We start from the raw sequence: 25839 nt of genomic DNA, 5'->3' as shown, positions 1-25839 counted from the left end.
TGTCGGTTCCATCTTCATCCTGTCGGCTTCATCTTCATCCGAGCACAGATGCAATGCTTAATGTTACATTCATAAGGGCTCCATCTAGTGCTTGGTTGAAGGTTGATGTTCCTCTAGTATTTAGAGGAGATGATGTTTCCCCTAGGCTCAAGAAGGGTACGTAGAAAATCTTATCCTGGGATTTATTACCATTTTATGCAAAGCTCACATTTCTCTTACTATTTACTAATGTAGGATTCATATTACCGTAATCGAATGTTGTGTGTTCTCCTTGAATCTAAAAACTCTACTGCATTGTGAGGTTTTACTTGATGCTCGTGTAGTTGCAACCTAAAGGTGACTAGTATTTCTTCTTTTATGTTCCTTAAGTTTGTTCCTAGCAAACACATGGTAACAGTTTTGTGATCTGGTGAGTACTTAGATTTGTTCGATTCTTGCTCACGGTTTATCTGTGGTATTTATCTATTGCTAATTGAAATCAAAGTGTTTGAATCAAAGTATTTATCTATTGCTAATTGAAATCAAAGTATTTATCTATTGCTCTGTGCTCTCTCTCCCTTCTTTGTTTTCTGATATTAGTCTTTGAGAAGTCATAGTGTGGATGCTGATAGTTGCATTTTGTTGTGAAGATAATGGTAATTGGTGATGAATTTTGTCGTAGAGAAGTATGGATGACATCTTCAATTGGTGATGAGTTTAACTGCTTTGGGAATATCTTTGTTTGACTTTGATAATTCTCACTAATCAACATGAATATCAAGTGATATTTGCTACAATTTTTCAGATTATTTATGTTAATGTGGCTATGCGTTTAATAAATCAAGTGCTTAAGTTCTCTTTATTTTCGTTCCCTTACATCTGCATAAATAAAGTGAAAACTCTCTTTCTTAAGTTCTCTTTATTCTAGTAGTGACGTGAGAATAAAAATGGAAATCTTTTACACTAGATGACTAATAAGCTCCACTTACATATAGACATGATATACTATTGATTCTGTTTAGAAAGGGAGTAATCATCAAATGTCTTAATTTTAATTCATATATGAGTAGATTATCACTTCTTAGCATTAATTATATATTGTTTGTGATTTGAGATACCATAAGTTTTATATGATTGTTTAGAAACTGTTTCTTTTGGAAAAAATTTCATAGCGATGCTGAGTTAATGTTAAATTTCATAACTGCTAACTCGCTACATGCGGGGTATTTTTGCTTATCACTTCTTATTTTTCTATTGTGCAGATGGAGCTCATTTTCTATTGTAGTTAAAATCTCAATTTAATGCAATACCTACTTCAAATCGTCTCTTGTTTTGCTTGGAGAGGTTAGATGATGGCGGTGTTTGAATTAGTATGGTGATTTGTGGTTGTTTTAGCTTGGGCATTGCTTTTAATTTCTTCTACTTTGTTTATCCCCTTTTTTTTCACAGCGAGATTATTCGATTGTTCAGAGGATTTATTGTTGCTTAGTGTGAAACTGTTTTTGGTGTCTCAGGATGTGAACCCAAATATTTTACAGATGGTGTTAGTGTTGCAAGTGGTAATTTCCTGGCAGCTAAGGTTAGAAGACGTCTTCTTCGGTTTCGTTTCTTGTTCAATATCATGTCATTCCTACAACTCATTTGTTTCTTGATCATTGGTATGCTGAAATTTGGTGTCCTTGGCTTTGCAGAGAAGAGGAGTAGTAGAAGGAATTGATTATGGATCAACGGGTGAAGTTAAGAAAGTAGATGTTTCTCGTATACGTGAGTTTTACCCATCTCCACTGCCTTGACATATCTACGCTTTCATAATTTATGCATCTATTTTTATTGTGTGCTATTAGAATTCTTCATTGAGTTCCTTTCAATATGACGATTGAAAGAGCTCCAGCTCTTCTTGGAAAACTATGCACTGTTCATCTTAATTAATTATGTAAATTTTTGGTGCAGAACTATTGGGAAAGATTTTTGTCCAATCGGGAAACAATATTAGGTCTGTTTATTAATTTGGTTTGACATTTCATACTATTTGTCAGGAATTACATTCATTATCTTTACTTCTGGGGGATTCTTGAGCGGGATTCTTAACTGTTTTTGTAGGCTCTGCTAGCTGCTCTTGCTGTTATGTCGGATCTTATGTTCGACTTCTTGGGAAGGTGCAGTAACGAAGCCCTCAAGGAAGAGATGGAAGAGAAAAGAAGGGCTCAGGTGCACTTTAAGCTACCTCATACGATTGCCTATATTGGTGCCTATTTTTTTAGTTTGTCACTTTAATAATTCTGAAGGTAACGGTCATTCTTCATTTTTCACTAAATCTCTATTGCAGATTACTTTCATGAGGAAGAAGGATTTCAGGAAAGAGCAACTAGTTCTTGAGGACTTAGTGCTAGAATACATAGTATGATATATTTTTGTTTTAGCTATAAGATAGTTGATACTTTCAATTTTGAATCGAATATGCAATGATGATGTATACTTGATACTTGGTTCATTTGGATGGTAATGAATGAATATTTTGGATGATATATAAAATTGTTATTGTTGATTTTATCATTTTGTCGTTTTATAAAAATTGCAAAATTTAAAAATATACTACAATCATAAAAAGTGCAAAAAAACTGTTATAAAAAGTGCAAAAAATAGTTATGTATTCTAATCAAAGATAATGGTTAAAATCGTTATAAAAAGTGCAAAAAATCGTTATAAAAAGTGCAAAAAACCGTTATGTATTCTATCAAAGATAACGGTTAAAACCGTTATAAAAAGTGCAAAAAATTGTTATCTATGATTAAAAAAAATAAAAAAAATTCTAATACATAACGAAAAAATCTTAATACATAACGGTGAAAAACCGTTATGTATAACCTTTATAGATAACGGATGCGTACTGTTATGTATGACACATCGTACCGTTATCTATGCTACTATACATAACGGTTTTAAACCGTTGTCTATGATACGTATCATAGATAACACCACTATACACAACGGTTTTTTTGCTCATAGATAACGAAAAAAATCCGTTATCTATGAGCGTTTTTCTAGTAGTGAACTACTTTAACTTAACTTAACTTTGGAAATCATCTCTACAATGTGGAGCTGGAACAAAATTTTTAACTTTTGTATTTGGGAGAATAACTTCTCCTCTTGGTGTTCTTTGAGCCCTATGGCTTCTTTTTGTACTTGATCTTTGGTATCTCTGGTACCAGTTTTTAATATACTTCTTTTCTGATCAAAAAAAAAAAAAGTTTGAGATGATTATTGAGAAAATTAATTTTGTCCATTTCGAAACCTTAAGAAGGTGATTGGTATGATGGAATAGGAGTGAAAACGGAATGGTGATTCCTACATTTCCATTCCTTTGCTTGGTATGTTTTCTATGTAGGAATCACAATTCCATTTGGAATCATCATTCCTTTCATCTACCATGGTATTAGCCATTCCATTACATTCTTAATCCTTCTAAATTTAAATTTTGACATGTATATTTGTGTGAAATTATTATTATTATTATTATTATTATTATTATTATTATTATTATTATTTCCTCAAAATATAAAAAGTAGTTTTTTTGAATAATTTTGTAATTAAATAAAATATTATCAACTTTATATAAGCAATAGTCTAATATATGGATTGAAATTGATGTAACACATTACATAATTATATATAATAAGATTCTATGTACTTATGTTATATAATTTGTTATCCTTCTTTCTTTCACGTATCTATTAGTATATGAATGGAATCAACAAAGAGGCACAACTCCATTCCTTTGGTATTCCTTACATACCAAGCATAGGAATCATTAAGGTTTATAAATTAATAAAATAAAATTTTGGCAAAAATAACCTCAATTATTGATAATTAATTCTTTGGGTAAAGCACTAAAATCTCTATGTGAATAGGTGGGAACTCTCAAAATCTGCTTCCATTGAATTAAATAATGAGGTCTATTTTGGCAAACGAAACCAAAACCAAAACGACTTTTATTTAACAAATTAGTCTATACCCTAAAACGAGTTACTATAATTAAAATGGGAGGGAGTATTTCATTGAAGATTAATTAAAAACTTACTAATTAACTACTCCCTTCGTCCCCAAAATAAGTTTCTCTTTGGGGCCGGCACGAATTTTAAGGAAAAATGATAAAGTGTATTGATAGTGGAGAAAAATATATTATAATTAGTATTGGGAGTGGTGAAAATGTGAAAAAGTATTATAATTAGTATTTAGAGTGGTGAAAAAATAAAAGTAAGAATAAATAAAGTATTATTAGTGGTGGGGTAGCTGTCCAAAAATGAAAAGAAAGAAATGGGAACTTATTTAGGGGACATCCCAAAAAAGAAAAGGGGAAACTTATTTCAGGGACGGAAGGAGTATAATGTAGATCGACAGAAATAACCAATTATGTATATACATAATAAGTATGATTAGCCCTATTCAAAAAATATTTCTACTAGCTCTCAAAAAAGAAAAAAAATACTAGTACTAGATTTATTTGTACGTCCAAACAGATAAATTAAAAAAAAAAAAAAATTGAGGCAAGACTTGTATTTCTTTTTCCGAGCAAGTCGTTAGAATGTTCAGGTCATGGCACCATCCCAATTCCCACGCTTAAATCTTTTTCTGGTTCTGTTTTGGGGAGGAAAAAAAAAAAAAAAAAAAAAAAAAAAAAAAAAAAAAAAAAAACAAACTTTTGTCTCTGTTTCTTGAAAAAAATAGTCAAAAGACGAAAAATATAGTGAAAACAGTTGACAGAAAGTGTAAAATAATTAACTTTTAGGGAAAATTGCACCTAAATACACAAAGTTTGCCGAAAATTCATATTTGACGCGAACTTAGAAAGTTACATTTTAATACATGAATTTAATAAGTTGTTCAATTTTGACGAAATTTTCATCTCCCCCAATTTAATATCCGACGTGGATCCTACGTGTGTACCCGGCACATGCCATTCCGTTCGCCGGACTAAAGAAAGAACGGCGTCGTTTTTTCATGCGCAAAACTACGTCGTTTCATAGGTGATTGTATTTAATCCAAACCTAATTCAAAATCATCCTCCCCAAATAGAAATTCTGAACCCTACTTCCATCCCCAATGAGTCTAAACGGCGGTGGTTAGCCCAGCTAGCTGCTGCGGCCGCCAGACTTCGGAGCCAGGTGACGGCGGGGTTGTGAGGGAGCGGTCAAGGTGGCGCCTTTCATCGACTGGGACGACGTGGAGGCGAGTTCGCCGGAGACTGAAATGGAGGGGGAGAATTGGGGGTTGGTGATGGCAGTGGCTCGCCGCTGTTAGCGACAACCTTGTCTTTTCCGGCCGAGGCCGGGGTGGTCGCCTGATGGGTTTTGAGATTGGGGATCTAGGGTTTAGGTGATGATAGAGGGAGAGGAAGCGACGCGAGCGTCGTCGTGGTGGCTGGGTGAGACACGGGTGGTTTGTTGGGCGGATTCTTCGCCGTTTGAAGGCGGAGGAGGCGGTGTCGGCTTGTGATAGGTGAGAGAGAGAGGGAGTCGGGCAGAATTTTAGAAGGGGGACGACAGAGTCTAAACGGCGTCGTTTTGTTTAAATTAAATCCTATTTTAATTAAGTTGTTACACGCCAACCAAAACGGTGTCGTTTCATTCGACGTGGATAAGTCGTAAGACACGTAAGTGCCACATCATAAATGCCGGTCACCGGAGATGAAAATTTCGTCAAAATTGAACAACTTATTAAATTCATGTATTAAAATGTAACTTTCTAAATTCGCGTCAAATATGGATTTTCGGCAAACTTTGTGTATTTAGGTGCAATTTTCCCTAACTTTTATTGTCCAGAAGTTCTAATGGGTTAAAAAAAATAGAAAAATTACTACTCCCTCCATCCCACAAATCTTGAGTCACTTTCCTTTTTCGGCCGTCCCACGAATCTTCAGTCATTTTTTTATATGGCAAAAAAAATTCCCCTTTATTCACTTTTTCACATTTTCAACTACCATACTTAACACACTAAGCCCACGTTTGGTTGGGTGTTTTTAGAGGTTGGAAATGGATTCAATTAATTGAATTCATTACTTGTTGTTTGGTTTGAGTAATGAGTTCATCATTACCCTTACTTGAGGGTAATCCAATCACCCAATTAGTTACCCCTCAAAATAAAGGGGAAACAAAATAAAGGGAAATTCCTTACTAATGATTCATTTCCATTGTTAAATCAAACACTCAATAAAAGTAATGGTTATTGTTACCATTCCACTCCTTTATTTGATTTCATTCCCTTTCCATTTCTCTACTTGAACCAAACGAGCACTAAATACTATTTTCTTAATTCTCGTGCCGAAAAAAATTGACTCAAGATTCGTGGAACGAGGGGAGTAATAAAGTTTTAAGACTCAAGATAATTTCTCAATTACGGAGAAATCCAAGTAATTTTTTCTTGTATTTTGCTAAAAATTCATACTTCTCCATTCTTTAATTATACCTAAGTATAGTGTGCGTGAGTTGGTCAAGCAGTATGGGGTTAATGTCTAAGGCTAAAGATCTTGGGTTCGAGTCCCTTGTGACGCGGTCTTTTAATTTCTTTATTTAATATTGTAAATTTATCAAAAAAAATTATAACTAAGTATAATAGTTTGTAAACAAAATATTACGTAGTTTAATTAATCGATTAATGATTTTAGAATCGTCAAAGAGTAAACCCTACTCAATTATTGGCATGCAGAAATAGGCCCGAATTTATTGGGCCTATAAATAGATAGGTCAACAAACAAGGCCCATAAAAAATGTCAGAATGGGAGAGTTTTGGTGAGCTACTTGACATCTATATCCAGAAATAGTATTGTTATAAACTAAATGCTAAGTGAACAATCCAAATGCATTTACATTTATATATGGAGGTGGGCTAAAATAAAAATACTTAAAAAAAATAGTAATTACTTTTAGCTATGAAATTATCAAAATCTATTACTCCCCCATCCACCAATTTATTAGTACTAATTTATTACTTTGTTGGATAAATTTATGGTCATAAATTTGAATCTCATAGATAGCAAAAAAATTAATTTTAAAAATTTAGCTATTTACACAGCGAATTCATACGTATTTTATATAAAATTCATACATTTTTAGTTGATTCTTATTTTTAATTTTAAGAGTTGTTTTTAGTCTAGCCCCTCCCTATGCTGAAATAACATTTTATTAAAAAGAAAAGAAACAACAACGGAGAACCAAAAAACCCCTGAAAGCACAAAGCTGCAGACTAAGGGCCGAGCCTCGTTAAAACCTCATAACAGCTGAGGAAAAAGAGTACTCGTCAAGGACCAAGGTTGACAGAGCTGAGTTAGGAGGTCTCAAGGATTCCGGCCGAACCATTACCCTTAGACCTCCCGGCTCACAACCGATCCAGAACCAAGAGAAAAAAACCAAAAAATCAAGCGAAACGAGTAAAATAGGGAATAGCAACATCCTCCTTGACAAAATCATTTAAACCAGCAATGGCATGAGGACAAAAACCCTCCTCCGAAGCTTGAGAAGCCAAAAAATCCGCCGATCTGTTGCCCTCACGAAAAATGTGAGAAATGCGCCACGTGAAAGAATGGAGTTTGGAGAGAGCAAGCTGCCACCGAGGCTTGAATCTCCAAGGAACCGTCTCAGAGGGCGACTGAAGAAGCTGAACCACGTAAGAAGAATCTGACTCAAACCAAATTCTCTCCCATTTGGCGCGATGAGCGGATTCAATCGCAATAATAATAGCTAAAAGCTCTGCTTCGAACGCAACCCCCTGTGAAGGAATATTAAATTGAATTAATACTCGATTGCCCGATGATCGTTTCTTGGATTATTATTAATTCATCATACAACGATTAATTCCTAACATGCTCCTATGAATTTAACAGCTGCACTTAGGTGTTAGGAAATACTTACTTGAGAATTGGATGCACAGATGATTGATGATCGCGTCGAATGATTTAGACTCCAGCTCTGATCTTCTCGACTGTATCCCGCTCAATTCCTAACGTTGGATGGACAACGAGCTATGAGAACTCCCAAGACAGAAAGGCCAATCACGTTCCTGCGCCTCCCTCTGCTCTCAAAACCCTAATATTTTATCAGTATGTTTTCCTGAGAGCTGACAGCTGTATTAATAATACAGAAAAGAGGGAGGAGGCGCCACATTAGTGAGAGGGCCGAAAATTACTGTCTTCTAGGGCTTGGAGACATTGGGCCAGCCCAGGGACCAGATACAAGGAATAAAGATGGGCCTCAAATAAATTAATTTATCCATGGTCAGCCCAGACCATAATTAATTTATAAATATCAGTTCATTCCACTAGAGAACCGATACTGACTTACCCCTTTATTGCCGGTGATGAGTCGGGGCTTGTATTTAGACTTATTAAATCTCCGTATTTAAAATATCCGACATCCATTAATTAATTAGAGCTCTGACAGCTTAAATTAATTAATCTCTTAATAATTCCTTAAGCAGTACCACTCAATCTTTACGCCTGAACTTAATCAACCTGCAGGGTTTAGCGTAATAAACCTTATTGAGCTCCTTAAGGGGATGTCATTATCCTATACCGGATACGGGTACTAATACAGATAATCAAATATCATATATTAACCGCTATCACCCAAGATACAGAGTACTCGAGTTAGTATTTAACTCTCGCCCATAGTAAGTCAAAGTGATATACGAATTAACATATATATCTGAATACTTATTAGTATTAAGATTTATGAGTCACCGAGATCTTGATTCTTCACTTAAGTCAGATAGAAGAATACATCTCAACTGTTGGTCCTATCAATACGTAATGACGTACCAGTATAGACAAGTAGCCAAGACAAACTACTTCCATCTATACTGCAGCCTAAACCAATAACTTGTCCTAGAGTTATTTCGGCTGTGATCATATTATATCTCTTAAGGTTATTCCAATTATATGGTCTTCTGTGATCTACAACACACCATATAATCTACTTATACAGAGATAAAGAACATACATATGCAATCATGAACACAATCAGATAGGAGATAAGAATAGTGAATAACAGGAATCATTGTATACAAGCATAAAGTTCTTGCTTTCAGTATACAAATCCAACAATCTCCCACTTATACTAAAGCAAAACTTTTAGTATACAATGTGTCTAAATACTAGCTATTACAAGACTTCACTTCATCTCTCCCACTTATACTGAAAGTTTTTCTCTAAGTGGGTGGCATCAACCGCAATCCCATCCCTCGAGCATGCTTCTCATAGGTCTTTTGCGGTAAGCTTTTCGTGAAAGGATCAGCTAGGTTCTCCAATGTATCAATCTTTTCTACTAGCACATCTCCTCTGTTTACGATTTCTCGTATGATGTGGTACTTTCTCTCTATGTGTTTTGACGCCTTGTGGCTCCTGGGTTCCTTAGAATTTGCCACTGCACCCGAGTTATCACAATAAATTATGATACTCTTAGGCAAATTAGGGACCACTCCTAGATCCAAGAGGTAGTTCCGGAACCATACAGCCTCCTTAGCAGCTTCCGAAGCAGCTACATACTCGGCTTCCATGGTGGAGTCTGCAATGCACTTCTGCTTTGCACTCCGCCACGATACGGCTCCACCTCCCAAGGTAAACACATAACCAGAGGTAGATCTCTTCTCATCCCGGTCAGCCTAGAAATCCGAATCGGTGTAACCCAAAGGAAATAGACTGTCTGACTGGTAAACTAGCCTATAATCTCGAGTCCGTTTCAGGTACTTGAGAATATGCTTTACCGCAGTCCAGTGTCCTGGTCCAGGGTTCGACTGATATCTTGCAACCATGCCAACGACATAGCAAATATCAGGTCTCGTGCATAGCATCGCATACATGAGGCTACCTACGGCGGAAGCATAGGGTATCTTCCTCATCTCCTCAACCTCACTAGGCGTCTTAGGACACATGTCCTTAGACAGAGGAATGCCATGTCTAAAAGGTAGCAAGCCTTTCTTGGCATTTTGCATGCTAAAACGAGCAATCACAGTATCAATGTAAGACGCTTTAGATAAGCTCAACATCCTTTTCTGGCGATCACGAACGACCTTGATCCCCAGGATGTACGCTGCATCTCCTAAGTCTTTCATTTGAAACTGTTCGGATAACCACTTCTTTATGTCCGATAATAGCTCAACATTGTTGCCAATGAGGAGGATATCATCTACATAAAGTGCAAGGAAAACCACGTCACCATTGGCATCTAAACGGTACACGCAACTTTCGTTCTCACAACGAGTAAATCCGTAGGATTTAATGACCTCGTCAAAACGTTTGTTCCATGACCTCGAAGCTTGCTTAAGTCCATAAATGGACTTCTTAAGCTTCCACACAAGATGCTCTTCGCCCTTCTTCACAAACCCTTCAGGTTGCTGCATATAGATGTCCCTTCCTTCTTCAAGGAAACCGTTTAGGAAAGCGGTCTTGACATCCATTTGCCAAATCTCAAGGTTCATGTGGGCTGCTATGGCAAGGAGTATTCGGATAGACTTGAGCATGGCAACCGGCGAGAAGGTCTCATCATAATCTATACCCTGTTCCTGGGTATAACCTTTCGCCACCAGTCTAGCTTTAAAAGCTGCGACTTCGCCATCCGAATCTCTCTTTCTCTTGTATACCCACCTACTACCTATAGCTAAGAAGCCATCTGGTAGTTCGGTCTTCTCGTATACATCCATAGCACCCATGGATTCTATTTCAGAAACCATGGCCTCGTACCAAGAATCTGCATCTTGATCTTTCATCGCTTGTCTAAAGTTGTCAGGGTCGATATCCTTTTGTTCATCAACAGGGAGAAGATCCGAAGATTCTCCCAAGAACATAAATCGATCGGGTTGAACTACAACCCTCCCACTACGACGAAGCGGTGGTGGTACAGTTGTGACAATGGTTTGTGCAGTGTCTTGTGGTGCATTCACTTGCACACTTGGCTGGGGTGATGGAATCGCCTGTCCATTGCCTTCGATTTCTTGAAGGACAATCTCGGACTTAGACTTGTGATTACTTTCATAATCGTGTTCCAAGAATCGTGCGTTGGTGCTAACAACCACTTTCTGATCCTTTGGATTATAAAAGTAACCACCTTTCGTTTCCTTAGGGTATCCTATAAACAGCATTAGTTCGCATCTCGGCTCCAATTTCCTCGCTTCCTTGTCTAGCACGTATGCAGGACAACCCCATATCTTTATATGATTCAAGCTGGGCTTACGCCCTGACCATAACTCAATAGGAGTTTTAGGAACCGATTTGGACGGTACCCGATTCAGCAAATAAACCGCTGTTTCCAAGGCATATCCCCAAAACGAAATAGGCAATGATGCATAGCTCATCATAGATCGTACCATTTCCATAAGAGTCCTGTTTCTTCTCTCTGCTACACCGTTCTGTTGGGGAGTACCCGGTGCAGTCAATTGGGATGTAATCCCAAAATCTGACAAGTATTGCAGAAACTCGTTCCCGAGGTATTCGCCACCGCGATCAGACCGCAATGACTTGATAGATTTACCCGTTCTCTTCTCCACTTCCGCCTTGAATTCTTTGAATTTCTCAAAGCATTCAGACTTGTGTTGAAGTAGGTAAATATACCCATATCTTGAGTAATCGTCAATGAAAGTAACGAAGTACTCATACCCTCCACGAGCTCTAGTGGACATTGGTCCACACAAGTCAGAGTGAACCAATTCTAACACATCCGAGGCCCTATTCCCCTTTGCCTTAAAAGGCCTTGCCGTCATCTTTCCCTCTATACAGGATTCGCAGGTTCTAAATGGCACAGCTTGAAAATCTTTCAAGATTCCATTTGAAACGAGCCTTTGGATCCTATTTAGATTGATGTGGCCTAATCTTAGGTGCCAAGTATGTGTATATTGTTCATGAGAATAATATTTTCTCTTATTTGGATTTGGAAGAATTTGTGATGTAGATGCAACATGGACAGAGTTATTCATTGGACGTGTAATAGTATAGAGAGAGTTGTTCAAAATTCCAGAACAAATAATCTTGTTATCTCTCATGATAGAGACACCCCCATCAAAAGTAACAGAATATCCATTCAAAAACAACTTTGAAACAGAAATTATGTTCCGCCGAAACTCCGGCACATATAAAATATCTCTCAAAACTAAAATGTCATCACCAAAACATAAAGATAAATCTCCAATAGCAACAGCTGCGACCTTCGACGCATTGCCCATGGAGATGGTGATCTCATCACTTGCCAGCTCCCTTGTTGGGTTGAACCCCTGCAAGGTGTAACAAACATGGTCAGTTGCCCCCGTATCCACTACCCACGAATGAGTAGAAAACGAAGCTAAACATGTTTCTGTTACTAAAACTTGTGACGTACCTTGTCCCTTTGCCTTGAGCACTGGACAATCTTTCTTCCAATGCCCAACCTTGCCGCACTTGAAGCACTTTCCCTTGGCTGTCGGCTTGTTCACGCCGCCGCTAGGGCCATCAACTTTGGCTTTACCGCTCCCACTAGCCTCATGGTCATGCTTGCCCTTTGGACCTTTCCACTTCTTTTTCCCGCCTTTCGACGAAGAAGTAGATCCCTTGGCAGCAACAAGGACCTCTTTCCCATTGCGCGTGCCCATGACCCCCTCTGCTGAAACTAGAGCATTCAATAACTCATTAAGAGTATAGTTGGCCTTGCTCATAACGACATTGAGACGGAAATGCTCAAAAGTCTTGGGGAGAGTATTGAGGATGATATCGACCTTGGCTTCGCCTTCGATACCCCCTCCTAGCAGATCAAGCCTGTCAAACAGGTTTGTCATATGCATGACATGATCGTGCACCGAGCTGCCCTCGCTCATTTTACAAGACAAGATTTCTCTCATCAAGTTAAAACGAGCAGACCTCTCGGACTCCCTATAAACCTCGCTGAGGTTTAACATGATGGTCGCTGCGTCATCCATGACCTGATGCTGGAGTTGCAAATTTTGCGACATAGTCATCATAATATAGCACTTGGCCATATTATTCGACTTGTGCCACCTTTTATGCGCCTCACGTTCCGCATCAGTCGACTCATCAGTTAAGGCCGCGGGACGTGGAGTGGTAAGCACAAAACTGTGCTCATCAGCGTCAAGAATATACATAATATGGCGTTTCCATTCGGTGTAATTTGGACCGGTGAGAGGATTGTTTGCTAGAATGTTAATAATCGGAGACATAGACATATCTGAAAGTAAACAAATAAACATGTAAGAACATGAAAAAACATATAGTTCGTAACAGTAATATTGTAACCTTTTGATAAAACAATATTAATGAAACCTCCAACGGCTCAAAGAATCCCATGTGCAAGCTACGTTGGGTGGACGTTTACACATGAACTCCTCAACCAGACTATTTACCTAGTCATTTAATTTCCATCCATGTCAACTTAACCTTTCGACAAAGGAAATTAATAGTTGGCACCTTAACTAGACCATATCATCATCAAGAAGGGACTCATTTGGGAGTTGTACATTGTACTTGATATGATATCTAAGCAATGACCACATTTTAACCTTGAAAATTAAATTCTCGAAATTAGCATACTCACTAGGACCATGCCGCTTTCAATTTAATTTTCTTGGTTATCTTATTTAATTCCATTCTCCAAAGTACTTGTGAAAATTACACAAGTAAGCCACGTTGGGTGGACGTTTACTGCATAACTCCCACTACTTTAATGGTTTAAATATTTTTTATAGAAACCTCTTCTGACAAACTTATGAAAAACAAATATGAAGTAAGCCACGTTGGGTGGACGTTTACTCATATTGCTAATCACTTTGTCTAGAGACCGCATGTGGAGGTCTAAAATAATTTTTAATTACTATAAAAATTATTAAACTGCTTAGTCTTTTTCTTTCAAAAGGTTTGTTATGCTCAAGCACATAAACCTAAACATGCTTCTCTAGAACGCAACATGTAAATCATGCTCGCAGAATTCTAAAACATGCTTAAGAAAACGGCAAACCTACAAACATGCTCGTCTAAGCACAATTAATAAACAAATATTAACAAGCAAAGACGTGCAAAAAGGCAGGTAAAGAGCATAAGGGATTAACAACCACGACATGCAAAGAACAGTAATAAAAGAATTAAAATTCTTCGTGACCCATTCGTGGAAACCCAACATCTATTCTATTACAAAATAAAATAGAAAAACAAGCCCAAAAATTGAAAATAAAACTCGGCCCGAACACATGGGCCCGTCAAGCTAGGGTTTGGGCCCCCTAGGGTTTGAAACGCAGCCACCTAGGGTTTGGAACCCTAGGCGCCGCCGCCTCTCTGCACAGCCGCCCCGGCGCGCGCGGCAGACCGGCGTATGCCGCACCAGCAGCCCGGCGAGCGAGCAGCCCAGCGGCAGCAGCCTCTGCGCGGCACCGGGCGAACAGCAACAGTCGGCAGCAGCCTCCGCGCGCCTCCAGCGCGCGCACAGCGGCAGCAGCATCAGGCCCTCGGCGATCTCGGCGGCAGCTGCTCCAGCGGACGTCAACAGCAGCGGCAGCGCGCCGCCCGGCGGGCGCGCAGAGCGCGCAGACGCAGCCCCGGGCGCACACCGCCCCTGCCCGCTGCTTCCAGCCGTTCGCCCAGCCCTAGCCGAGCCCTCCTCGGTCTGCCTCGCCTCGCCACGCCTCGCACGCAACAGCAGCAGCAGCAACCGCCCTCGGCATCTGCGGCACCCGGCGCTGCTCGGCAGCCCGACCAGGCGCGCGCGGCACAGCGCGCAAGCGCTTGTGCGCGCGCCGCCCTCGGCGCCGGCAGCCCGTGTCGCGCCGTGCAGTCCCGCCCTCCTTACACCTTCCTCGTCGTTGATTCGTCGTCATCCTCGTTTCGTTCCTCGGTTTTACAGATTTACAACGGAAAAACAAATACAATTGAAATCCTAATCTAACCACGGATTTTCTCGTGGTGAAAAACGATTACAACGTCAAAACGACGTATTCCACGAATCAACGAATCACGAAGAACAACAGCAGTTAAAAAACAACGCACATTATTAATCGTACACAAATTAATAATAGAGCCAAGAAATTAATCCTGGGCTCTGATACCAATTGAAGGAATATTAAATTGAATTAATACTCGATTGCCCGATGATCGTTTCTTGGATTATTATTAATTCATCATACAACGATTAATTCCTAACATGCTCCTATGAATTTAACAGCTGCACTTAGGTGTTAGGAAATACTTACTTGAGAATTGGATGCACAGATGATTGATGATCGCGTCGAATGATTTAGACTCCAGCTCTGATCTTCTCGACTGTATCCCGCTCAATTCCCAACGTTGGATGGACAACGAGCTATGAGAACTCCCAAGACAGAAAGGCCAATCACGTTCCTGCGCCTCCCTCTGCTCTCAAAACCCTAATATTTTATCAGTATGTTTTCCTGAGAGCTGACAGCTGTATTAATAATACAGAAAAGAGGGAGGAGGCGCCACATTAGTGAGAGGGCCGAAAATTACTGTCTTCTAGGGCTTGGAGACATTGGGCCAGCCCAGGGACCAGATACAAGGAATAAAGATGGGCCTCAAATAAATTAATTTATCCATGGTCAGCCCAGACCATAATTAATTTATAAATATCAGTTCATTCCACTAGAGAACCGATACTGACTTACCCCTTTATTGCCGGTGATGAGTCGGGGCTTGTATTTAGACTTATTAAATCTCCGTATTTAAAATATCCGACATCCATTAATTAATTAGAGCTCTGACAGCTTAAATTAATTAATCTCTTAATAATTCCTTAAGCAGTACCACTCAATCTTTACGCCTGAACTTAATCAACCTGCAGGGTTTAGCGTAATAAACCTTATTGAGCTCCTTAAGGGGATGTCATTATCCTATACCGGATACGGGTACTAATACAGATAATCAAATATCATATATTAACCGCTATCACCCAAGATACAGAGTACTCGAGTTAGTATTTAACTCTCGCCCATAGTAAGTCAAAGTGATATACGAATTAACATATATATCTGAATACTTATTAGTATTAAGATTTATGAGTCACCGAGATCTTGATTCTTCACTTAAGTCAGATAGAAGAATACATCTCAACTGTTGGTCCTATCAATACGTAATGACGTACCAGTATAGACAAGTAGCCAAGACAAACTACTTCCATCTATACTGCAGCCTAAACCAATAACTTGTCCTAGAGTTATTTCGGCTGTGATCATATTATATCTCTTAAGGTTATTCCAATTATATGGTCTTCTGTGATCTACAACACACCATATAATCTACTTATACAGAGATAAAGAACATACATATGCAATCATGAACACAATCAGATAGGAGATAAGAATAGTGAATAACAGGAATCATTGTATACAAGCATAAAGTTCTTGCTTTCAGTATACAAATCCAACACCCTGGCCGCCTGAAAAATGATAACAACCAAGAACGTCGTTGAAGGCATTCCTAAAGACGCCCCCCGCATGAATCCTCCCTTCACGGACCGAGCCATCAGTATTAACTTTAATCCAAGACGGCGGGGGAAGTTGCCAAGCAACGTAAATAAAGGAGAAAGGCTTCCTGGGTTGTCCAGCGATGGAAAGATTCTTAAGAATGAGAAGATCAGTAACAGAGTTGGCCATAGTGCCAAGGACGAAATTGTTGGCAGCTTCACAAAGAAAAACCCGGACCTGCTTGAGAATTAGGTGGCGCGAAGGTGCTAAATTCTTGTGTATGACGTTGTTGCGGTGAGACCAGAGACTCCAGAGGAGAGAGACCACCCCAACTTTCCACAAATTGCCAACTTGTTTGCTGTTATTCTGGTGGATAGAGAAGCGAATCATGCTGCCCACGTCCAACGGCAAAGTTTGCTCAATCAAAAACCAACGCAAAACATCCGCCCAAATAGAAGCCGAGAAGGAGCAGTTCAACAGAACGTGATCCATCGTCTCTTCTGCTGCCGAGCATAAAGGGCAGCGGTTAGGCCCCTGAAAACCAAGGAGGCGATTCATATCAAAGGTAGGGAGCTTGCCAACAATAGTGCGCCAGACAAAGAGAGATCGTCGAGCGGGGATAAAAGGGGCCCAAATCCAGGATCCCCAGTCGACCTTAGGGAACTGAGGACGTATGTGAGCAAAGGCCGAAGCAGCAGTAATGTTCCCGAAACCTGAGTGTATCCAGGATCTGTCATCCGCCAATCCAGGAATGGGGGTAGAAATGATGTCGAGAGCAATGCGCGGGAAAGCCTGGATAAAACTATAAGTGAGGTGCCACTTATTATTAAAGTAGAAGTCTGAAATCTTCTGAGAGAAATAGGGAATCATGAACTCCGGAATATGAAGTTTGTCGATCAGCCGATACCCGAGCCAATTATCTCTCCAAAAATAAATCGTATCTCCATTGCCAATCGTGCAGAAGGTATCCGAAACAATCTCCCGAATCGTCCTTCTAACACCAGTCCAAATCGACGAACTCGCCCATTGGGAAGCCCAATCCATGGTCTGAGTGAGATATTTCTGACGAAGCAGCCGATAGCCAAAGCTGTTCATGTTCAGAATATACCAACCTAGCCGAAACATGAAACTATTATTGATGTCGGAGAAAGATTTGACTCCAATGCCGCCATGTTCCTTCAGAGCACGAGCTCTGATCCAACTCACAGAAAAAGAAGGTTTCTTCATAGTACTCCCAGTCCAGATGAACGATCTACAAGCTCTGTCAAGATCATGCAGAAGTTTCACCGGCCATTTATAAACAAGCATACTATGAACCGCAGCACTGTTGATAACAGAAGAAACTAAGCAGAGCCTGCCCGCCATAGAGAGTTGACTACCTTGCCACCTAGGGAAATGTGCAAGAATCCGATCAAAGATAGGTCGAAGTTTAGCGGAAGAAGCTCTACCCGAGAAAATAGGCACTCCCAAGTATGTGAACGGCATGGAGCCAATGTTGAAGTCCAAAATCTGTTGGAGCCTAGAACGTCGCCCAGGCGACACCCCTTTGCCGAAGTAAAGAGTATACTTATTCTTGTTGCAATATTGACCAGAGACCGTGGCATAGAGCTGAATAATCGAGTCTATCATAATGCAATTACGCTTGGAGGCCTGACAGAACAGGAGCACATCGTCAGCGTAAAGCAGATGAGAAGGGAAACTCAAAGATCTCGAGAAACGCATGCCGGCGATTAAACCCCGATTACCAGCATCCAAAAAAATACGGCTAAGAACATCTTCCGCCAAGGCAAAAAGAATGGGAGACAAAGGATCTCCTTGTCTTACTCCCCGACCGCATTCGAAATAGCCATAGAGAGCACCATTGAACCGAATAGAGATGCGAGCCGAGCTGAGAATAGTTTTGATCCAAGAGCAGAAAATATTGGGGAAGCCAAACTGTTGAAGCACGAACAGAAGAAAATCCCATCTAAGCGTATCAAAGGCCTTATGAATGTCGACTTTAAGAGCCATGTTTTTGCCGTGTAAAGATCTCTCCATGCAGTTCGCCCCTTCTGAGGCAAGAGTGATGCACTCATGAATAGAACGTCCCAAAATAAAGCCAAATTGGTTGTTGGAGACGATGGTGGCAGCAGCAGCATTCAGTCGGATCGCCAGAATCTTGGCAATAACTTTGAAAAAGAAATTGCCAAGAACGATGGGCCGATAATCAGAGATAACCTTGGCATTAACTTTCTTGGGAAGAAGGCTCAGAGTATTGGAATTGAGACCCGAAGGGAGATAATGATGAGTGAAGAATCTTCTTATGGCGGAAGTGAAATCATGCTCAATAATTTCCCAAGCGGAACGATAGAAAGTACCTCCAAAGCCATCCGGGCCGGGAGCGCTATCTTTGTCCATAGCAAAGACCACCGCTTTGATCTCCGTCGCAGTCGGACAAGTAACCAAAGCCGATTCATGATCCCAAGTGAGGCTGCTGGTGATATAATTAGAAATCCACGAAAGATCGCCCCCAGGATTGATATCCGCCGCAAAAAGAGATTTATAAAAGTTTTCCACATGAGACGCCAAAGTGTTATGATCTTCAACCAGGACGTCGTTAATCTCAAGATGCTTGATAGTATGGCTAGCGCGCTTCATTCTCAACATGTTATGATAAAACTTTGTATTTCGATCGCCATCCTGGAGCCATCGAATTCTACTTTTCTGGCGAAGTAGATCCTCTTGCCGAGAGAGCATGACCGAGATAGAGGCTTCAAGCTCATCTTCTTGATCAAAGAGCGCCTCAGAATAGCCAACATTATCGATATGTGCCTGAAGAGAAGAGAGCTTATTGTAGAGCTCCTCAAGCGAAGTGTTGAAGTTCCCAAAAGTGGATTTATTCCAAATTTTGAGCTCTTTCCTCAAACGTTTCAACTTGTGCATCATACGCACCATGGGGCAGTTCGAGTCAACAACAGGAGCCCAAGAACGCTGAACCATTGGAATAAAATCAGAGTGAGAACTCCACATGTTCAGGAAACGAAAAGGACGGGCGCCATAGGTATTAGGAGGAGTGGAACATTTAAACAAAATAGGAGCATGGTCAGAGCCAAGACGAGGCAAAACCCGGCTCTCAGTAGAATGCCATTGCGTAGCAAAATCCTCTGAGAAAAGAGTGCGGTCCAGGACAGACTCAGTAGTCATAGGAAATTTACGCCTGTCCGTCCAAGTAAAAAAAGGCCCAGAGGTGGGAGCTTGAATGAGAGTATGACGATCAATGAAAGCTTGAAAATCTCTACAGGAAGCACAGCTGGGAAACCTGCGTCCACGCCGCTCATGAGCTCCAAGCACAGCATTAAAGTCCCCAAGAATCACCATTTGAGGGACCATACAAGAAGAGATATCATCCCAAAGAATCCTGCGAGTGATATAATTACAACTTCCGTGAACAATAGCCACTCTGAAAGAATAGCTAGAAAACAAGATGTCAAAAATAACCATCTGCTCCGTGGACATAATCAACGAGCAGGTAACCCCGTTGGCGATGAGAATCCAGATGTTGGAAGCATGAGGGGCGCGATCATTTTGATGGAAAGGAGTCAAATTGATAGAGTTCCAGAAGGAGGTCGGAATATGAAGAAAGTTAGTCTTAGGCTCAATAATGCCTAGAATAATAGGATGATGAACATGACAGTAATTGTGAAGCAAGTTACGTGCCGTGTCCGTCATACCACGAATATTCCAAGAGAGAATATTCATTGAGAAAGGTGGATATTATCGTCCTCCTCCTGAGGATCATAATCATCATCCACCATATCACCCCATTTCCGTGAAGAAGCTGTGTCCATACTTTTACCAGCAGCAGAAGAAGTTTGAGAGATAAGGAACTCTGAAATTTGAACGCCTTTATCCACCGCTTCCTTAACCAAAGAGTTAAACTCCGTCGTGGTCCCCTGAAGTTGTCCAACCTGATCCCCAATAGTAGCTACCTGATTGTGTCGTAGACGATCTTTCATAGTGGGAGTTGCCGTGCGCACCAACTGTTCGACAGTTTGCTTAGGCGGCCTACCCCGCCCCCGTTTGATTGGTACGGCTTCAATCATTTCATTTGTAGTACGACTAATGGCACCAACTGTTCGACAGTTTGTCTCTTGTTCTTGCCTTTCACTAGCACTATCAGCCTTTTGATTTTGAGTTAATGTTGTTTCTAAAATCTGCACTTTCATTGTGACACCCAAATCCATTTTAATTTTACATGAAAACGCACGCGGAAAAATCATGACTATAAATAAATATTTAACAAGAAAATAGTGAAACAAATTTTTATTTAAAGTATTTTACTCAAAATAACATCTTTAAAAGATAAATACAAAACATTTGACTCGCCATTCGACCTTCCACGCGCCACCGGCCTTTAAAACCTGAAAATGTTAAGTATGGGATGAGCATACAGGGTACACTCAGTGTGGGAACATGCAATTATTGTCCACGTTAATAAAATGAGAATCACATATGATCAATACATTCGTAACTGAAAGTCGCACGGTGGCATACCAAGGACCTTTCCGTCCTGGACCGATTGAGCCGGCCCCTGGCGACTGGTTGCAACCATAACTTTAACATGAAATCGCATTGTGGCATACCGAGGACTGTGAAGTCCTGGACCCATTGAGCGGGCCCCTAGCGATATAATTTAATGCAACTCACATATGGTAAACACATGATATTAAAATGGACAAGAATTAACCACGAGCATGTACTGAAATAAATCCCACACCTGAAACTTTGAACTTGAACTTCAAAGCTAACTTGAGTAATTCAATTAAAATTCATATCCTAGTCGCGCCGCACCTAGTCCGATAAATTCAAATAAAATATAAGGGCCTAATTGAACTTTAGAAAATAATTTAAATTATAGAATCATGTAAAAATAATTGATCTAATGAATTTAAGTAGTAAAATATATTTTCGAAAATGTGGGTTGATATTTATAAAGTAAGTCCAACTTATTTAAAATGAAATATGCAGCCCATAAGATAATTAAAATAAACCCAACTACTTAAATAATCTCAGCCCATGAAATTAAACTCCCCCTTTGGCCCAAGCCCACTCTTCCAACTCCCCTAATTTAAACTCACACTCACCCTAATTGCTCACAAAACTCACGCAGCTCCCATTTCCCTTCTCCCTCTTTGCCGCTCACTCTCTCTCGCTCTCTGTGCCCTCCTGCCGCCGCCACCGGACGGCAGCGTCGTCCCCGGAGGCCAGCGGCTCCGCCTCCTCTCTCATTCCCTTCGACCTCTCTCCCTTCCTCACCTCTAGTCTCTCTCTCACTCTTCCCCCACCGCACCCAACAGCAGCGTCCACCCTTCTCCGGTGACACCTCCGCCAGCCACCGCCACAACCACGCTTCTCCCCTGTCGCTCGCCCGGCTAGCAGCAGCACCGCCATCGCCGCCTCTGCGTCGACAGCAGCACAGCCCAGCCGCTGCCCCTCCTTTCTCTCTCTTCCTCAGCCGAACAGCCATCGGCGAGGCCGAAGCTGCCGCCTCCTTATTCCAGATCTGGCGCCCTCTCTTTCCTTCGGCCGGCAGAAACGGCTGTCATCGCCGCCGCCATGCCAGGCAGCAGCAGTGGGCAGGTCGCCGCCGCCGCCTCCTGCTTCCCTCTTCCGACTACAGTCTTCCCTCCCCCCAACCAACCTTCCACTTCTCCCTAATTCTCCATTTCTTTCAACACTAATTCTATTTCCTTATGGAAATTTCAGAAAATCGATGTATGCATGTTTTGATTTGAAAACATAATTCTGTTGTAAAGTTTTGGTTTTGGGCAGATATGAAAACAATGAAGAAATCATTGATGTGCTGGAATAAAATTGCATAACTTTACAAAATAATTAAAGTTACCAGTGGATGAGTAAATCAGTTGCTGTGAATTGGGGATGAGAGAAATAAGGATGATGGATTGAGGTATAAATAGGAGAAGTTACGTGGGCAGCAATGAGAAGTAAATACTTGTTGCCTAAGAATTTAGAATTTGTGGCTGGGAAATTTACACTTGGTGTTCAAGAGTAATTGAGAGTGTTCTTCAAGACTAAATTAATAGGAGTAAAATCATGTGGATGAAAACAGAATCGTGGCTGGCAAGAATTAAAATTGTTACTGATGAGGATACACGTTTTTTTGCTTCCAAAATTAAGAGGCAGTGAAGTGAAAAATCTGAAAATGCTACTGCTAAAATTATTATGGGCTCTTATAAAGCTTTAGCCCAAAGAAAACTTAATAAATAAGGCAACACATAAGGCCCAAAAAAAAAGAAATTATTGCCAATATATATATATAGCCCAATTATGCAAATATTTATTTAGGCCCAATTTTGAGCATAAGAGTTTTTATTTGCTAAAGTTATAATTTATGACTTAAAATTATCTATCTAACTAGGGGCGCGACTAGATAAATTTACGAGCTTGACTCGTAGATATATATATTTTAAGAACTCGAAAATATAATAATTTCTAAATAAAATTTGCAAAGGAAGTAAATGGTTTTGGGCTGTGACAAACCTACCCACTTAAAAAAATTTCGTCCTCGAAATTTAACATTTCATAGCTGCAATAATCTTCAACATAATAACATGAATACTGAACGTGAAATTGTACTTTCTGATAATACTTCAATCATTGCAGCAAATTCAACATACTTTCAATGTAAACAATTTATACTCATCCCCATAAAAATATTTTGAAATACATTTACCTTGAAGTCGGAGCACGTAGAGGTCGAATGGATTTGTCATACTTGACTTAAAAACATTTTAAGAAAATTTTTATTTTGCAGAGTCTACAGGAAAGTAGACCTGCTCTGATACCACCTTGTGACACCCAAATCCATTTTAATTTTACATGAAAACGCACGCGGAAAAATCATGACTATAAATAAATATTTAACAAGAAAATAGTGAAACAAATTTTTATTTAAAGTATTTTACTCAAAATAACATCTTTAAAAGATAAATACAAAACATTTGACTCGCCATTCGACCTTCCACGCGCCTCCGGCCTTTAAAACCTGAAAATGTTAAGTATGGGATGAGCATACAGGGTACACTCAGTGTGGGAACATGCAATTATTGTCCACGTTAATAAAATGAGAATCACATATGATCAATACATTCGTAACTGAAAGTCGCACGGTGGCATACCAAGGACCTTTCCGTCCTGGACCGATTGAGCCGGCCCCTGGCGACTGGTTGCAACCATAACTTTAACATGAAATCGCATTGTGGCATACCAAGGACTGTGAAGTCCTGGACCCATTGAGCGGGCCCCTAGCGATATAATTTAATGCAACTCACATATGGTAAACACATGATATTAAAATGGACAAGAATTAACCACGAGCATGTACTGAAATAAATCCCACACCTGAAACTTTGAACTTGAACTTCAAAGCTAACTTGACTAATTCAATTAAAATTCATATCCTAGTCGCGCCGCACCTAGTCCGATAAATTCAAATAAAATATAAGGGCCTAATTGAACTTTAGAAAATAATTTAAATTATAGAATCATGTAAAAATAATTGATCTAATGAATTTAAGTAGTAAAATATATTTTCGAAAATGTGGGTTGATATTTATAAAGTAAGTCCAACTTATTTAAAATGAAATATGCAGCCCATAAGATAATTAAAATAAACCCAACTACTTAAATAATCTCAGCCCATGAAATTAAACTCCCCCTTTGGCCCAAGCCCACTCTTCCAACTCCCCTAATTTAAACTCACACTCACCCTAATTGCTCACAAAACTCACGCAGCTCCCATTTCCCTTCTCCCTCTTTGCCGCTCACTCTCTCTCGCTCTCTGTGCCCTCCTACCGCCGCCACCGGACGGCAGCGTCGTCCCCGGAGGCCAGCGGCTCCGCCTCCTCTCTCATTCCCTTCGACCTCTCTCCCTTCCTCACCTCTAGTCTCTCTCTCACTCTTCCCCCACCGCACCCAACAGCAGCGTCCACCCTTCTCCGGTGACACCTCCGCCAGCCACCGCCACAACCACGCTTCTCCCCTGTCGCTCGCCCGGCTAGCAGCAGCACCGCCATCGCCGCCTCTGCGTCGACAGCAGCACAGCCCAGCCGCTGCCCCTCCTTTCTCTCTCTTCCTCAGCCGAACAGCCATCGGCGAGGCCGAAGCTGCCGCCTCCTTATTCCAGATCTGGCGCCCTCTCTTTCCTTCGGCCGGCAGAAACGGCTGCCATCGCCGCCGCCATGCCAGGCAGCAGCAGTGGGCAGGTCGCCGCCGCCGCCTCCTGCTTCCCTCTTCCGACTACAGTCTTCCCTCCCCCCAACCAACCTTCCACTTCTCCCTAATTCTCCATTTCTTTCAACACTAATTCTATTTCCTTATGGAAATTTCAGAAAATCGATGTATGCATGTTTTGATTTGAAAACATAATTCTGTTGTAAAGTTTTGGTTTTGGGCAGATATGAAAACAATGAAGAAATCATTGATGTGCTTGAATAAAATTGCATAACTTTACAAAATAATTAAAGTTACCAGTGGATGAGTAAATCAGTTGCTGTGAATTGGGGATGAGAGAAATAAGGATGATGGATTGAGGTATAAATAGGAGAAGTTACGTGGGCAGCAATGAGAAGTAAATACTTGCTGCCTAAGAATTTAGAATTTGTGGCTGGGAAATTTACACTTGGTGTTCAAGAGTAATTGAGAGTGTTCTTCAAGACTAAATTAATAGGAGTAAAATCATGTGGATGAAAACAGAATCGTGGCTGGCAAGAATTAAAATTGTTACTGATGAGGATACACGTTTTTTTGCTTCCAAAATTAAGAGGCAGTGAAGTGAAAAATCTGAAAATGCTACTGCTAAAATTATTATGGGCTCTTATAAAGCTTTAGCCCAAAGAAAACTTAATAAATAAGGCAACACATAAGGCCCAAAAAAAAAGAAATTATTGCCAATATATATATATAGCCCAATTATGCAAATATTTATTTAGGCCCAATTTTGAGCATAAGAGTTTTTATTTGCTAAAGTTATAATTTATGACTTAAAATTATCTATCTAACTAGGGGCGCGACTAGATAAATTTACGAGCTTGACTCGTAGATATATATATTTTAAGAACTCGAAAATATAATAATTTCTAAATAAAATTTGCAAAGGAAGTAAATGGTTTTGGGCTGTGACATTCATCATGTTTCCTAAGGCCACCTCCTTATCAGCAAAAGTACCCGTCTCAGTGCTCTTGTTATTACTTTCATCTTCGGGTATTATCAGTGGTACGGTGTTCGAATCAGGAACGGGTCTGCACGCAGCTGCAAGCAAATCAGGTCCGGACAAACCTTCTTGACGTTGGGGCAAATTCTGTGCCCCATCTGTCTGACGAAACTCCTCAGGGGGAGTGTGATTAATATTTTCCGAAGTGCTGATAA

General features: G+C 40.3%; 1 long non-coding RNA gene across 1 annotated transcript; it reads left to right on the top strand.

Annotated features, from left to right (window-relative positions):
* The first annotated feature begins 1444 nt into the window (after nt 1–1444).
* Nucleotides 1445–2060, top strand: LOC131022623 (uncharacterized). The gene is made up of 3 exons (XR_009101365.1): nt 1445–1558; nt 1671–1743; nt 1930–2060. It is a non-coding gene; the product is annotated as an uncharacterized LOC131022623 (long non-coding RNA).
* Nucleotides 2061–25839: the final 23779 nt, after the last annotated feature.

This window comes from Salvia miltiorrhiza, chromosome 4 (assembly GCF_028751815.1).
Source record: "Salvia miltiorrhiza cultivar Shanhuang (shh) chromosome 4, IMPLAD_Smil_shh, whole genome shotgun sequence".
NCBI classification, from domain to species: domain Eukaryota; kingdom Viridiplantae; phylum Streptophyta; class Magnoliopsida; order Lamiales; family Lamiaceae; genus Salvia; species Salvia miltiorrhiza.
Note: the sequence above shows the minus strand (reverse complement) of the source record. Positions and strands in the feature narration are given on the sequence as shown.